Source organism: Ranitomeya variabilis, chromosome 3 (assembly GCF_051348905.1).
Source record: "Ranitomeya variabilis isolate aRanVar5 chromosome 3, aRanVar5.hap1, whole genome shotgun sequence".
In the NCBI taxonomy this organism is placed as follows: Eukaryota; Metazoa; Chordata; class Amphibia; order Anura; family Dendrobatidae; genus Ranitomeya; species Ranitomeya variabilis.
The window spans coordinates 43,694,178-43,712,342 of record NC_135234.1 but is presented as its reverse complement, the minus strand read 5'-3'; the positions used below and the strand labels follow the sequence as shown (position 1 = coordinate 43,712,342).

At 45.7% G+C, this 18,165-nt stretch overlaps 1 protein-coding gene across 1 annotated transcript in view; it reads right to left on the bottom strand.

Annotated features, from left to right (window-relative positions):
• MRPL39 (mitochondrial ribosomal protein L39) overlaps positions 1 to 18,165 on the bottom strand; it is a 130,173-nt gene that overhangs the window by 371 nt on the left and 111,637 nt on the right. The gene's annotated exons all lie outside the window — the stretch shown is intronic.

Here is an 18,165-nt window from a genome sequence, read left to right as displayed (position 1 = left end):
CCAATATCTTCTCCTGAGTGGAAAATGATGAGCTCTTCAGTACGGGGCGTCACCAGCCTGTACTCAGGGTATACGGGGCACCGAGAGGAGGATCGCAGGCCGTAACGTGCAGCAACAAGGGACAAAGGTTCCATATGGACGTCGTCCGGGGGGTCACAGTGACCCTCCTCACATGCCAGCAACTTATATAGGTTAAATTACCGTAATAGGTTCATGAATCATAACATGTAACTACTGTGAATGCTGGACTCACAGCACCGCTGCACATATTGTATGAAGAAAAGCGTACTACACGTCTTCATCAATGAATTCAAGTATTTCACATCTGGCCCCATAACAGCAGGCCTTATTGCCCCCCACACACAGTAAAACATCCATTTCCCCCATTGTGAATAACATCTGGCCCCATTGCCCCATAGTGTATAGCTGTCAGACCCTCATGCCCAGCGTATAACATCCGGCCCCATTGCCCCATAGTGTGTAACTGTAGGATCCTCATACCCAGGGTATAACATCTGGCCCCATTTCCCCCATGGAGTATAACATCCATCCCCATTTCCCCCATGGAGTATAACATCCATCCCCATTTCCCCCATGGTGTATGACATCCGGCCCCATTTCCCCCATGGTGTATAACATCTGGCCCCATAGTGTATAACTGTAGGACCCTCACGCCCGGTGTATAACATCTGGCCCCATTTCCCCCATGGTGTATAACATCTGGCCCCATTGCCCCATAGTGTATAACTGTAGGACCCTCATGCCCGGTATATGACATTTGGCCCCATTTCCCCCATGGTGTATAACATCCAGCGCCATTTCCCCCATGGTGTATGACACCCGGCCCCATTTCCCCCATGGTGTATGACACCCGTCCCCATTTCCCCCATGGTGTATAACATCTGGCCCCATAGTGTATAACTGTAGGATCCTCACGCCCGGTGTATAACATCTGGCCCCATTTCCCCCATGGTGTATAACATCTGGCCCCATAGTGTATAACTGTAGGACCCTCACGCCTGGTGAATAACATCTGGCCCAATTGCCCCATAGTGTGTAACTGTAGGACCCTCACGCCCGGTGAATAACATCTGGCCCCATTGCCCCTAAGTGTATAACTGTAGGGCCCTCACGCCCGGTGTATAACATCCGGCCCCATTTCCCCGATGTTGTATGACATCTGGCCCCATTTCCCCCATGGTGTATGACATCCGGCCCCATTTCCCCCATGGTGTATGACATCCGGCCCCATTTCCCCCATGGTGTATGACATGCGGCCCCATTTCCCCCATGGTGTATGACATGCGGCCCCATTTCCCCCATGGTGTATGACATGCGGCCCCATTTCCCCCATGGTGTATGACATGCGGCCCCATTTCCCCCATGGTGTATGACATGCGGCCCCATTTCCCCCATGGTGTATGACATGCGGCCCCATTTCCCCCATGGTGTATGACATGCGGCCCCATTTCCCCCATGGTGTATGACATGCGGCCCCATTTCCCCCATGGTGTATGACATGCGGCCCCATTTCCCCCATGGTGTATGACATGCGGCCCCATTTCCCCCATGGTGTATGACATGCGGCCCCATTTCCCCCATGGTGTATGACATGCGGCCCCATTTCCCCCATGGTGTATGACATGCGGCCCCATTTCCCCCATGGTGTATGACATGTGGCCCCATTTCCCCCATGGTGTATGACATCCGGCCCATTTTCCCCATGGTGTATAACTGTTGGACCTTCACACCCGCTGTATAACATCCGGCCCCATTGCCCACATGGTGTATGACATCCAGCCTTATTGCCCCCCATCCACTATATAATTGTCTAAGGGTCACTTCCGTCTGTCTGTCCTTCTGTCTGTCTTTCTGTTTGTCACGGATATTCATTGGTCGCGACCTCTGTCTGTCATGGAATCCAAGTCGCTGATTGGTCGTGGCAAAACGCCCACGACCAATCAGCGACGCACACAATCCGGAAGAAAATGGCCGCTCCTTACTCCCCACACTCAGTGCCTGGCGCCCGCATACACCCCTCCGGTCACCGCTCACACAGGGTTAATGCCGGCGGTAACGGACCGCGTTATGCCAGGGGTAACTCACTCCGTTACTGCCGCTATTGACCCTGTGTGACCAAGTTTTTACTATTGACGCAGCCTATGCAGCGTCAATAGTATAAACATCTAATGTTAAAAATAATAAAAAAAATAAATAAATCATTAGATACTCACCTTCTGCCACCTTTCCCGCTCCTCGCGATGCTCCGGCCGGTCCATGCAAGCGGCACGTTCCGGTGGCAAGGATGGTCTGGGAGAAGGACCTGCCATGACGTCACGGTCAGGTGACCGCGACGTCATCACAAGTCCTGTGCGCCTGCGCGAGGACCTGCCGTGACGTCACGGTCATGTGACCGCGACGTCATCACAGGTCCTGCGCGAAAAGGACCTGTCATGACGTCACGGTCACGTGACCGCGACGTCATCACACCCTGGGACCGGAAGCTGCCGCCTGCACCCCACACAGGCGACAGACCTACAACGCGCCTGTGGAAGGTGAGTATATGTTTATTTTTTTTAACCTGTGACATACGTGGCTGGGCAATATACTACGTAGCTGGGCAATATACTACGTGACTGCCCAATATACTACGTGGCTGGGCAATATACTACGTGGCTGGGCAATATACTACGTGGCTCTGTGCTGTATACTACGTCACTGGGCAATATACTAGGTGGCTGTGCTGTATACTACGTCACTGGGCAATATACTACGTGGCTGGGCAATATAGTACGTGGCTCTGTGCTGTATACTACGTGGCTGGGCAATATACTACGCGGCTGGGCAATATACTACGCGGCTGGGCAATATACTACGCGGCTGGGCAATATACTACGTGGACATACATATTCTAGAATACCCGATGCGTTAGAATCGGGCCACCATCTAGTAGTGTATAACTGCTGTTCCCTCACCCCCAAATGAATAACATCGGGCCCCAATGGTGTATAACATCCAGCCCTTGATCTCCCAGTGTACAACATTTGGCCCCTTTCTCTTGGTGTATAACATCCAGCACTATCACCCCCAGTGTATAACTAATCATAACCATAATGGTCCACGAGTGGGACAGAGACCAAGAAGTGTCCTTCAGACCTCTGTCCAGTCATTACACATCAGTATATTAGTGAACAGAATATGCCATTCTATCTTGAGAAGTTCCATTGAAAGTAAAATACCCAGACTTTGTTATGTTTTGGGGACTGCGGATGATGAAGGTCACTGTGGCATCAGTTAAGCATATACTAAAGTTTAGGAGTTCTTGATGACTGACATGGGCCTCAGCACCAGAAGAACCATGGGCACGCTTGGAGGACAGGAGGGGTAAGGAGTCTGTTGAAGGCCTAGTACAGGTGAGTAAAAGGAAATTTTATTTTTGCTGTTTTTTTTCTGTTTTAACCCCTTTCCCGCCCTCAAAAGAATCCAGCAAATCGAATCCCCAAAATTTGGGACATGGCAAGATACGAAATATAGGTTAAACTGAAACATCATGGGGGTTATACAACTACCGACTTTCTGCTCTACGTACCAGTCTTCCTTGTAGTTCTGACACCTGAGAACCAGGAGGGTCAGGATAAACAGAGGCTTAAATTGGATGTATAGGTTTAGAACAGCTTGACAACTTTCTAAAAACAGCGCCACACTTGTCCACTGGTCATGTCTGATTTTGCAGCTGAATCCCATTCACCTCAATAGGGCTGAAGTACAAGGACAAGTGTGGTGAAGGGTATGGAAAAGAAAACATGTTTCTAGGGCTAGAGTGTTTGATATTGGCTGACACTGAATTGTAGGAGGAAAGAACGAGATGAATAACGTAACAGTATGTCCTAGAGTAAGTGTGACGGCACGGGCCTCCTGGAGTTCCGCTTTACCCTCATGGTTTGGATCATTCACATCAATACAACCAGCGCGTTGTGGTGGGATCCATCATTGTATTAGATAAGGCGGCGCTGACATTCGGAACTGGATAAAATCAAGATATTTTTAAAATGTGGCTTCCATTTTTTCACCATTTGCATGTTATTAACATGTCTATCCATCCTGCGATTTCCATAATTCAACTTCTTTGCCTTCTTGGTGCTGCAGTTTCAACGTTGAGGAACGTCTTTCACACTATGGAATAACCAAATGGTCTCTTCAGACAGAAAGAGGACTAGAACCCTAGCGCCACCTATTGGAAGCAGCGGTCCAGAGCCTCTCACGTAGCCAAATCAGCCCTCATACTTTTCACTGATGAGGGGCAATAGCCCGAAACATCGTGTCTGCAAATTGAGAACCTAGTTTTGCTGTTATTACAAGACTCGTTAAAGGGTCGATATTGACTTTTAGGATCACTGCATATTTGCCTATTTAATTTCCCAGAGGAGCATGCATGGCTTATAAGTCTCCTCACTCTGACTTGCTTGGCTTGTCACTCTCCACAAGGATAAAAATTACCCCTTAGACACCATGCAACAGAAATTGCGACAACTCGCCCACCCTTCCAAAAGTGGAGTTCCCTGCTGGGACTTTACAACTTAAAAGTCCAACATTGGGGAATCAATACATTTACTGTGTTTTTTGGAGCTCCTCACTTTGTAAACACATCTTTATTGTTTGATTTTTTTTATTTTTTATTTAATATGCTTATACTTTTAAAAGTATGTAATTAATTGATTTAATTTGCTTTGCGGTGCCCACTTTCTTCCAATATTTGTCTGCCACTACCCTGGCAATCACCCCTTGATGAAGTAGGGCGAAACGCAAGTTGGAGTGTAGAGACATATGGTCTGACCATCATCTACAGCAGTGATTACAATAATGGGGAATTACTCCTACTTGCATTTACCATCACTATGGCTACACTTATCTATACTCCATGCTTTAGTAGCCTTGATGCACTAATACGGCTATGCTGCATCACTCATTATGTATACATAGGTCGGCCAATTTTGTGTCCTATTTTTGGAGGCACCTTGTGTTTTGAATTATCCTGACATTTATATATGTATATTTGATAAGCATTTTTTAGGGATTCTTTTGTCCTCACTTCTTTCTGCCCTGGGTGAGGTTTCTTATTCTTCCCTGGGCGGAGAATCGCAGCATTATAAGGAGCATTTCAGCACACCCATGTGGGTATATTTATGTAATTTTGCACACAGTATCAATAACAAATAAGGTTCAGCAATAGAAAATAAAATCACGGATCATAAATCCATCCAAGGTAATGAATGTAGAAATGGTGACTCACAATGCCGGGTGTCCAGGACTATGAAGAGCGGTGTGCCGGCTGGAGCGCTCTGTACTCGGTGCATATACAGCCGATGACAGGTCGCATTCCACTCAATCAATTCTTGTTTACAGACACAGTGAAATTCAGACTCCTTGTCAATACGACTTCTGCCTCCAGCTATTGTTCCCGCTCTCTCCAGTCTGAAGAGCAACTTCAACAAACCTGAGAAAATCTCAGAGCGGATTATTGAGATGACTGGGAGAAAGCCGAGGTTGGAAATCCTCATTGTCCTCCATCGATATATGTGAGGCACAGATTATACAGGATCCATATCATTACAGCGTGGCAGCACGGACGTGGACAGATATCTAGCTGGTGAATGCTTATCCAGGTCAGAGCAATCCAGTATATGAAGCACCACTCAGTACCACTGGTATAGGGGACATCATGGGTTGTTAAGATCGACCATTTCACGTCTTCTCCGCACTAGATTTTATACAAGAGGCCGATCAACCCCGCACAATAATTCCATCCTGGGTGCACATATTACATGGTGTGTACATACTATACGTGCATTCACTAAGACCAAAAGGGAACCCACTGCTACCGTACAAAAAGAAGTGCTGCTCAGTGTCTATATGGCATAAAAGAGGTTATACAAAGTCATCTCCTCTCCGTAGGTTAGGGGATAACTTCCCAACCACTGGGACTCCCACCGATCCCCCCCGGGACTGTGTGAGTAGTCATGGTGTCAATTGTGCACACCTTTGATTCACTCATTGTTACTGGGACCACCAGATACAGCCATATGCAGCATTTGGCCAGTTTACGGCCCACCCATAAGTATGAATGGAGCAGAGGTGCACACGATCGCCCACCACTCCATTCATACAAAGCTCTTCAGAGTCCCAACGGTCAGACCCCTGCTATCAGGAGGTTATCTCCTATCATATGGAGAAGTTCCAAGCTTGGTACAACCCCTTCATATTGACTAGGAGTCCTCTGTTATTACTGTCTGCCCCTGAGTGAAAAGCTGTGACCTCACAAGAAGGTTTCAGTCAGCAATCTGCTGTGACATCACAAAGGGGTTTTACTGAGGTAGATTGCTGTGACACAACATGTGGAATTTTGCAAATTAATAGTTGCCCACTGTTGTGACATCATTATTTTGCATTACTCAAGTAAGCACGCTGCTGTGACATCACCAGTGGTTTTCATTCGTCGCTCACTAGGACATCACCAGTGGTTTTCACTCACGCAGCTCACTACGTCATCACCAGTGGTTTTCATTCACGCAGCTCACTATGACATCACCAGTGGCTTTCATTCACGCAGCTCACTACGTCATCACCAGTGGTTTTCATTTACACAGTTCACTATGACATCACCAATGGTTTTCATTCACGCAGCTCACTATGACATCACCAATGGTTTTCATTCACGCAGCTCACTATGACATCACCAATGGTTTTCATTCACGCAGCTCACCATGACATTACCAGTGATTTTCATTTGTCGTTCACTAGGACAGCACCAGTGGTTTTCAGACTTGCAACTCATTACATCACCACCAGTGGTTTTCATTCACACAGCTCACTATGACATCACCAGTGGTTTTTATTTGTCGCTCAGTAGGATATCACCAGTGGTTTTCGGTCTTGCATTTACCAAAAATGGAATGAGGCCTACACAGAAAAGAACACAGTACCTACAGTCAAATATGGTGGAGATTCAAAGATGTTTTGGGGTTGTTTTGCTGCCTTTATAGCACTGGGTGTCTTGACTATGTGCAAGGCATCATGAAATTTGAAGATTATCAAAGGATTTTGGGTCGCAATATAGTGCCCAGTGTCAGAAAGCTGAGTTTGCAGTGGTTTTCATTCACACATCTCACTATGACATCACCAGCAGTTTCCATTCACGCAGCTCACTACGACATTACCAGCAGTTTCCATTCAAAACATACAAAAAGTGCTACTTAGTGTTTATATGGCATAAAAGAGGTTATACAAAGTCATCTCCTCTCCGTAGGTTAGGGGATAACTTCCCAACCACTGGGACTCCCACCGATCCCCCCCGGGACTGTGTGAGTAGTCATGGTGTCAATCATGCACACCTTTGATTCACTCAATCTTACTGAGACCACCAGATACAGCCATATGCAGCATTTGGCCAGTTTACGGCCCACCCATAAGTATGAATGAAGAAGAGGTGCACACGATCGCCCACCACTCCATTCACACAAAGCTCTTCAGAGTCCCAACGGTCAGACCCCTGCTATCAGGAGGTTATCTCCTATCATATGGAGAAGTTCCAAGCTTGGTACAACCCCTTCATATTGACTAGGAGTCCTCTGTTATTACTGTCGGCCCCTGAGTGAAAAGCTGTGACATCACAAGTAGGTTTCAGTCAGCAATCTGCTGTGACATCACAAAGGGGTTTTACTGAGGTAGATTGCTGTGACATGTGGAATTTTGCAAATTAATAGTTGCCCACTGTTGTGACATCATTATTTTGCATTACTCAAGTAAGCACGCTGCTGTGACATCACCAGTGATTTTCATTCGTCGCTCACTAGGACATCCCCAGTGGTTTTTCACTCACACAGCTCACTATGACATCACCAGTGGCTATCATTCACGCAGCTCACTATGACATCACCAGTGGTTTTTTATTCACGCAGCTCACTACGACATCACCAGTGGTTTTCATTCACGCAGCTCACTACGACATCACCAGTGGTTTTCATTCACGCAGCTCACTACGACATCACCAGTGGTTTTCAATCACGCAGCTCACTACGACATCACCAGTGGTTTTCATTCACGCAGCTCATTAGGACATCACCAGTGGCTTTCATTCACGCAGCTCACTACGTCATCACCAGTGGTTTTCATTCACGCAGCTCATTAGGACATCACCAGTGGCTTTCATTCACGCAGTTCACTATGTCATCACCAGTGGTTTTCATTCACGCAGCTCACTATGACATCACCAGTGGCTTTCATTTACGCAGCCCACTACGTCATCACCAGTGGTTTTCATTCACGCAGCTCACTATGACATCACCAATGGTATTCATTCACGCAGCTCACTATGACATCACCAGTGGTTTTCATTCACTCACTATGACATCACCAGTGGTATTCATTCACGCAGCTCACTATGACATCACCAGTGGTTTTCATTCACTCACTATGACATCACCAGTGGTTTTCATTCACTCACTATGACATCACCAGTGGTTTTCATTTGTCACTCACTAGGACAGCACCAGTGGTTTTCAGTCTTGCAACTCACTACAACATCACCAGTGGTTTTCATTCACACAGCTCACTATGACATCACCAGTGGTTTTTATTTGTAACTCAGTAGGATATCACCAGTGGTTTTCGGTCTTGCATTTACCAAAAATGGAATGAGGCCTACACAGAAAAGAACACAGTACCTACAGTCAAATATGGTGGAGATTCAAGGATGTTTTGGGGTTGTTTTGCTGCCTTTATAGTACTGGGTGCCTTGACAATGTGCAAGGCATCATGAAATCTGACGATTATCAAAGGATTTTGGGTCGCAATATAGTGCCCAGTGTCAGAAAGCTGAGTTTGCAGTGGTTTTCATTCACACATCTCACTATGACATCACCAGCAGTTTCCATTCACGCAGCTCACTATGACATCACCAGTGGTTTTCATTCACGCAACTCACTGACAAAAAACAGTGGTTTCCATTCACACAGCTCACTATGACATTACAAGACCATTTCACTCTGGAAAAGTAGTGACATCACAAATGGGTGAAATTACATTAAACTGTGGATTTCCATCAGTTAAGTGGCTGTGACATCACAACTCTCGAAAGAAAAGGCAAACTCATTCCCACCTGTATTCAATAATCACTGGTGGATTAGTGACTGGTGGGGGACTTTCACAATCATGAATGAGGCGATAGGACAGGTACCACACTTGTTTATAGCATCCTATGTATGAAAGTCCACAGACAATTTAGAGGCTGACAAAAAAGGCAACTTAAAATGTGCTGACAGGTCTGAAGGGCAAGTATGAGAGATTGGAAATTCTTCATATCCAACCACGTTATGGAGGTACTCCAGAAGGTTTAACGAGAACCTGATACATGCTGCTCAATCCATAGCCATCTATATATATATAACTAGCTGAAGAGCCCGGCGTTGCCTGGGCATAGTAAATATCTGTGGTTAGTTATAGCACCTCACTTCTCTTATTTTCCCATCACGCCTCTCATTTTCCCCATCACATCTTTCATTTTCCCCCTTACATCTCTCATTTTCTCCCTCACACCTCTCATTTTCCCCCTAACACTTGTCATTTCGACCTCACATCTGTCATTTTCCGATCACTCCACTATTTTCCCTCACTCCTCTCATTTTGCACTCACACCTTTTCATTTTCACCTCACACCTCTCATTTTCACCTCAGTATATACATGTTTGTCATCTCCCTTATATATAGTATACACCTGTATGTCATCTCCTGTATATAGTATATACCTGTATGTCATCTCCCCTGTATATAGTATATACCTGCTGTGTCTCATCTCCCCTGCCTACAAGTAGTATTCAACCCCCTGCAGATTTAGCAGGTTTACACATTTGGAATTAACTTGGCATTGTGACATTTGGACTGTAGATCAGCCTGGAAGTGTGAAATGCACTGCAGCAAAAAAGACTGTTATTTCTTTGTTTATTTTTTTAAAAAATTGTGAAAAGACAAGATCGTGGAGGGTCACAAGGCTGGCAAGGGGTACAAAACCCTTTCAAAGGAGTTGGGCCTACCTGTCTCCACTGTTGAGAGCATCATCCGGAAGTGGAAGGCTTATGGAACTACTGTTAGCCTTCCATGACCTGGACAGCCTTTGAAAGTTTCCTCCCGTGCCGAGGCCAGGCTTGTCCGAAGAGTCAAGGCTAACCCAAGGACAACAAGGAAGGAGCTCCGGGAAGATCTCATGGCAGTGGGGACATTGGTTTCAGTCAATACCATAAGTAACGTACTACCGTTCCAGACTAGCCCGTAAGGTACCTTTACTTTCAAAGCGTCATGTCAAGGCTCGTCTACAGTTTGCTCATGATCACTTGGAGGACTCTGAGACTGACTGGTTCAAGGTTCTCTGGTCTGATGAGACCAAGATCGAGATCTTTGGTGCCAACCACACGTGACGTTTGGAGACTGGATGGCACTGCATACGACCCCAAGAATACCATCCCTACAGTCAAGCATGGTGGTGGCAGCATCATGCTGTGGGGCTGTTTCTTAGCCAAGGGGCCTGGCCATCTGGTCCGCATCCATGGGAAGATGGATAGCACGGCCTACCTGGAGATTTTGGCCAAGAACCTCCGCTCCTCCATCAAGGATCTTAAGATGGTTCGTCATTTGATATTCCAACAAGACAACGACCCAAAGCACACAGCCAAGAAAACCAAGGCCTGGTTCAAGAGGCAAAAAATCAAGGTGTTGCAGTGGCCTAGTCAGTCTCCTGACCTTAACCCAATTGAAAACTTGTGGAAGGAGCTCAAGATTAAAGTCCACATGAGACACCCAAAGAACCTAGATAACTTGGAGAAGAACTGCATGGAGGAGTGGGCCAAGATAACTCCAGAGACCTGTGCCGGCCTGATCAGGTCTTATAAAAGACGATTATTAACTGTAATTGCAAACAAAGGTTATTCCACAAAATATTAAATCTAGGTGTTGAAAAATAATTCACCCTCATTTAACTGAGCAACAAAACTTTTTGGTTTGTAAGATTTATGCATCTGTTAATAAATCCTGCTCTTGTTTGAAGTTTGAAGGCTCTAACTTATTTGCATCTTATTAAACCTGCTAAATCTGCAGGGGGTTGAATACTACTTGTAGGCACTGTATAGTATATACCTGTATGTCATCTCCTCCTATATATAGTATATACCTGTATGTAATCTCCTCCTGTATATAGTATATACCTGTATGTCATCTCCTCCTGTATATAGTATATACCTGTATGTCATCTCCTCCTATACATAGCATATACGTGTATGTCATCTCCTCCTGTATATACTATATACCTGTAGGTAATCTGCTCCTGTATATAGTATATACCTGTGTCATCTCCTCCTGTATATCGTATATACCTGTATGTCATCTCTCCTGTATATAGTATATACCTGTGTCATCTCTCCTGTATATAGTATATACCTGTGTCATCTCTCCTGTATATAGTATATACCTGTGTGTCATCTCCCCTGTAAATAGTATATACCTGTGTGTCATCTCCTCCTGTATATAGTATATATCTGTATGTCATCTCTCCTGTATATAGTATATATCTGTGTGTCATCTCCTCCTGTATATAGTATGTACCTGTATGTCATCTCCCCTGTAAATAGTATATACCTGTGTGTCATCTCCTCCTGTATATATATATCTGTATGTCATCTCCTCCTGTATTAGACCTCGTTCACACGTTATTTGGTCAGTATTTTTACCTCAGTATTTGTAAGCTAAATTGGCAGCCTGATAAATCTCCAGCCAACAGTAAGCCCACCCCCTGGCAGTATATATTAGCTCACACATACACATAATAGACTGGTCATGTGACTGACAGCTGCCGGATTCCTATATGGTACATTTGTTGCTCTTGTAGTTTGTCTGCTTATTAATCAGATTTTTATTTTTGAATGATAATACCAGACTTGTGTGTGTTTTAGGGCGAGTTTCGTGTGTCAAGTTGTGTGTGTTGAGTTGCGTGTGGCGACATGCATGTAGCGACTTTTGTGAGATGAGTTTTGTGTGGCGACATGCGTGTAGCAACTTTTTGTGTGTCGAGTTGCATGTGACAGGTTAGTGTAGCAAGTTGTGTGCAGCAAGTTTTGCGCATGGCGAGTTTTGCGCGTGGCGAGTTTTATGTGTGGTGCCTTTTGAGTATGTGCAAGTTTTGTGTGAGGCAACTTTTGCATGTGTTGCAACTTTTGTGCATGTGGCAATTTTTCCGCGTGTGCAAGTTTTGTGTGTGGCGAGTTTTCCATGAGGTGAGTTTTGCACGTGTGGCGAGTTTTGCATGTGGAGAGTTTTGCGCGTGGCGAGTTTTGAGCGGTGACTTTTGTGTTTCTACTTTTATGTGGCGAGGTTGGTGTATGTGTGGTGAAATGTGCGCTGAGGGTGGTATATGTGTTCGAGCACGTGGTAGTGTGTGGCGCATTTTGTGTGTGTGTTCATATCCCCGTGTGTGGTGAGCATCCCATGTTGGGGCCCCACCTTAGCAACTGTACAGTATATACTCTTTGGCGCCATCGCTCTCATTCTTTAAGTCCCCCTTGTTCACATCTGGCAGCTGTTAATTTGCCTCCAACACTTTTCCTTTCATTTTTTCCCCATTATGTAGATAGGGGCAAAATTGTTTGGTGAATTGGAAAGCGCGGGGTTAAAATTTCACCTCACAACATAGCCTATGACGCTCTCGGGGTCCAGACGTGTGACTGTGCAAAATTTTGTGGCTGTAGCTGCGACGGTTCAGATGCTAATCCCGGACATACATACACACATACATACATACACACATTCAGCTTTATATATTAGATTGTCTAAGGGGTACTTCCGTCTTTCGGTCTGTCCTTCTGTCTGTCTGTCGGCAACTTCCGTCACGGTTATTCATTCGCTGATTGGTCTCGCCAGCTGCCTGTCATGGCTGCCGCGACCAATCAGCGACGGGCACAGTCCGATTAGTCCCTCCCTACTACCCTGCAGTCACTGCCCGGCACCCGCTCCATACTCCCCGCAGTAACAGCTCACACAGGGTTAATGCCAGCGGTAACGGGCCGCATTATGCAGCAGGTAACTCACTCCGTTACCGCCGCTATTAACCCTGTGTGACCAAGTTTTTACTATTGAGGCTGCCTATGCAGCTTCAATAGTAAAAACATGTAACGTGAAAAATAATTAAAAAAAACAACAAATCACTATATACTCACCTTCCGCCGCCTTTCCGACGCTCCGGTGACCGGTCCATGCAAGCGGCAGGTTCCGGTGCTAAGTTTGGTGTGTGACAAGGACCTGCCATGACGTCACGGTCATGTGACCGCGACGTCATCACAGGCCCTGCGCGAAGAAGCTGCGGTACCATGGGACAGGCAGGGACAGCGTCAGGAGCGCCAGGAGCAGGTGAGTATTTTATATTCACCTGTCTGCGTTCCATCCGCCGGGCGCTGCTCCGTCTTCCTGTCCTCTGCAGTGACCATGCAGGTCAGAGAGCGCGATGACGTTTGAGTGTGCTCGCCGCCCTCTGCCTGAACAGTCAGTGCGGAGAGACGGGACGCTGAGGAGCAGCGACGAGAGGGGAGTATGTGATTTTTTTTTTTTTTTTATTGCAGCAGCAGCATTACATCTGGTACAATGCTGTATGGAGCCTCTATGGGGCCATAAACTAATAAACCAGAAGAGAAAGCATTACTGCAAAAAAAAAATCGCACACCATCAGACGAATAATTGTATATAAAATGACACAGGCTGATTTTATTGACAAATCCAAAAACACACAACATAAACAAAAACAATATTAAAAACATATAAACGCCATCAAGAACACACAGGAAACACAGGTGATGACTCAGTGCGATAAGATGACCCAAAAAGAAGACCTAAGTGGCTCATGGGGTATTACGCAACCTGTAAATGGTGGAACAGTGCCAAAATAGTACGCAAGGCCGTAAACACGGTACCAAGCCAAGATTATTGTACTTGTTTTTATTATGTATACCCCTGCTCACAGGTAAAGCGCCATGGAATAAATGGCGCTATAATAATAAATAATAATAATCTATGGGGCCATAACTGCATGGAGCATTATATGGGGCATCTATGGGGCCATAACTGCATTAAAACATTATATGGGGCATCTATGGGGCCATAACTGCATGGAGCATTATATGGAGCATCTATGGGGCCATAACTGCATGGAGCATTATATGGGGCATCTCTGGGGCCATAACTGCATGGAGCATTATATGGGGCATCTATGGGGCCATAACTGCATGGAGCATTATATGGGGCATCTCTGGGGACATAACTGCATGGAGCATTATATGGGGCATCTATGGGGCCATAACTGCATGGAGCATTATACTACGTGACTGGGCAAAATAGTACGTGACTGGGCAATATACTACGTGGACATGCATATTCTAGAATACCCGATGCGATAGAATCGGGCCACCATCTAGTCTACTATATAATTGTCTAAGGGTCACTTCCGTTTTTCTGACTGTCCTTCTGTCTGTCACGGATATTCATTGGTCGCGGCCTCTGTCTGTCATGGAATCCAAGTCGCTGATTGGTCGTGGCAAAACGCCCACGACCAATCAGTGACGCGCACAGTCCGGAAGAAAATGGCCGCTCTTTCCTCCCCGCACTCACTGCCCGGCGCACGCATACACCCCTCCGGTCACCACTCACACAGGGTTAATGCCGGCGGTAACGGACCACGTTATGCCGCGGGTAATGTACTCTGTTACCGCTGCTATTAACCCTGTGTGGCCAAATTTTTTACTATTGACGCAGCCTATGCAGCGTCAATAGTAAAAACATCTAATGTTAAAAATAATTTTAAAAAATAAAAAATGATTATATACTCACCTACGCCGCCTTTCCCGCTCCTCGCGATGCAAGCGGCACGTTCCGGTGGCAAGGATGGTCTGGCTACACGGTCATGTGACCGCGACGTCATCACAGGTCCTGCGCGACAAGGACCCGCCGTGACGACACGTCATCACACCCTGGGACCGGAATCTGCCGCCTGCACCCCACACAGGCAACAGAGCTACAACGCGCCTGCGGAAGGTGAGTATATGTTTATTTTTTATTTTTTTTAACCTGTGTCATACGTGGCTGGGCAATATACTACGTAGCTGGGCAATATACTACATGGGCTGTGCAATATACTACGTGGCTCTGTGCTGTATACTACGTTACTGGGCAATATACTAAGTGGCTCTGTGCTGTATACTACGTCACTGGGCAATATACTACGTCACTGGGCAATATACTATGTGGCTGGGCAATATACTACGTCGCTGGGCAATATACTACGTGACTGGGCAATATACTACGTTGCTGGGCAATATACTACGTCGCTGGGCAATATACTACGTGGACATACATATTCTAGAATACTCGATGGGTTAGAATCGGGCCACCATCTAGTCATGTATAAGGCACTAGCTGTATTACCTCAGACAAGTTTGGCTCCGAAAAACTGCGGCGTTACAGAGAGAAAAAGCAGGCGAGAGTCTGGTGGCTTCACCACGCCCGCTGCCTTGTCTGACAGGTCTCTGCCTACGAGCACATATAGACCTGTCTATCCAGGGCCGCTGGCACTAATAATAATAGCCCACTATGCCAGTGAAATGTTTGCCTATAACTACTCATGTATTGATTTTTCTTGTTCTTCTTGTGCACATAGTAATTTAGACTGAAGACAGCAAAACCATGAAGGGACAAGGAGTAAAGAAACACGTGTGACAAACTAGAAAATGTGTGATACCTGGGATTCCTCAAATTACCTCTCTTTTAAGCTGCATTTACACTGAAAGATTATTGTGAACGACATGTCTTAAATTGGCTCGTTTCACAATTATCTTGTCACACAAACAGGCTGCCGTCAACCGATGAACAAACAAAACGCGCGTTCATAGGGTGAAATGATCTTTTGTGCAAAAAATCAACGTACTCGGCGAAGGATCATCAAGTGTAAACAGGACTCGCGCTGCCGAAAACCATAGCATCCTGCACACTGAGCAATCTATTACAAAATGATGACTCGAATGACAGCTTTACATACCTCCAGCATTCCCTGAAGCAGCTTCATCAGGTCATCACCTGGAATGGCTTCCAGTAAACAAGCTTGCCTGGTCAAGTGCTCATTTGTGGAAAATATTTTTCGAGCACACTGAAACCACATGGTTAGCACCTGAGCATGGTTGGATAACACCTTATCCGAGCATGTTCACTCATCACTATACTCAGCTCCTCTGGAAACTTTTTGATCAGGACTATATATTACTAGATGGTGGCCCGATTCTAACGCATCGGGTATTCTAGAATATGTATGTCCACGTAGTATATTGCCCAGCCACGTAGTATATTGCCCAGTCACGTAGTATATTGCCCAGCTACGTAGTATATTGCCCAGTCACGTAGTATATTGCTTAGCTACGTAGTATATTGCCCAGTCACGTAGTATATTGCCCAGCCACGTAGTATATAGCACAGCGACGTAGTATATTGCCCAGTGACGTAGTATACAGCACAGAGCCACGTAGTATATTGCCCAGCCATGTAGTATATTGCCCAGCCACGCAGTATATTGCCCAGCCACGCAGTATATTGCCCAGCCACGTAGTATATTGCCCAGCCACGTAGTATATTGCCCAGCCACGTAGTATATTGCCCAGTCACGTAGTATATTGCCCAGTCACGTAGTATATTGCCCAGTGACATAGTATATTGCCCAGTGACATAGTATATTGCCCAGTTACGCAGTATATTGCCCAGCCATGTAGTATATTGCACAGCCACGTAGTATATTGCCCAGTGATGTAGTATATTGCCCAGTGACGTAGTATATTGCCCAGTGGCTTAGTATACAGCACAGAGCCACGTAGTATATTGCCCAGTGACGTATTGCCCAGTGACGTAGTATATTGCCCAGTGACGTAGTATATTGCCCAGCCACGTAGTATATTGCCCAGTCACGTAGTATATTGCCCAGTCACATAGTATATTGCCCAGCCACGTATGACACAGGTTAAAAAAATTAAAAATAAACATATACTCACCTTCCGCAGGCGCGTTGTAGCTCTGTCGCCTGTGTGGGGTGCAGGCGGCAGCTTCCGGTCCCAGGGTGTGATGACGTCGCGGTCACATGACTGTGTAGCGGTCACATGACCGTGACGTCATGGCAGGTCCTTCTGCCAGACCATCCTTGCCACCGGAACGTGCCGCTTGCATCGCGAGGAGCGGGAAAGGCGGCGTAGGTGAGTATATAATCATTTTTTATTTTTTTTATTATTTTTAACATTAGATGTTTTTACTATTGACGCTGCATAGGCTGCGTCAATAGTAAAAAACTTGGTCACACAGGGTTAATAGCAGCGGTAACGGAGTGCGTTACCCGCGGCATAATGCGGCCCGTTACTGCCGGCATTAACCCTGTGTGAGCGGTGAACTGCGGGGTGTATGCGGGCGCCGGGCAGTGAGTGCGGGGAGTAAGGAGCGGCCATTTTCTTCCGGACTGTACGCGTCGCTGATTGGTCGTGGCAATGGTCGTGGGAGTTTTGCCACGACCAATCAGCGACTTGGATTCCATGACAGACAGAGGCCGCGACCAATGAATATCCGTGACAGACAGAAAGACGGAAGTGACCCTTAGACAATTATATAGTAGATAGCATTGCCTTTTGTAGTGATTTAAGTTTAAAAATAAGTGAAAATCCACATTTTGGAACCTTTTTAAAGAGACATGATTTTTTTTTTTTTTTTAAACTGATTACATTTTTATTTATTTATTTATTTTTTTTAGGATTAAGGAGAATTAGCCCTCCTCTCCAATCTTAGTGCTGAGCTTCCATTTCGTCTTTTTATTTATTTATTTATTTTTTTTTCCAAATCTGTTTATTAGATTTTTCAAGACAGTACAAATCATACCATTCCAATAATAGTGCAATAATATGACAGTGTTAAATAACAATATAACTTCAACATCCCTCCCCCCCCCCCTACAAAATCCAAATTAGAGACCCCCAAACTTTGCTTGCGCATAACCAAGAAGTGACTCACGAAACTGGTGAGTTACCACCTATCCTCTGTACTAAGTACCATTGGGTGTTT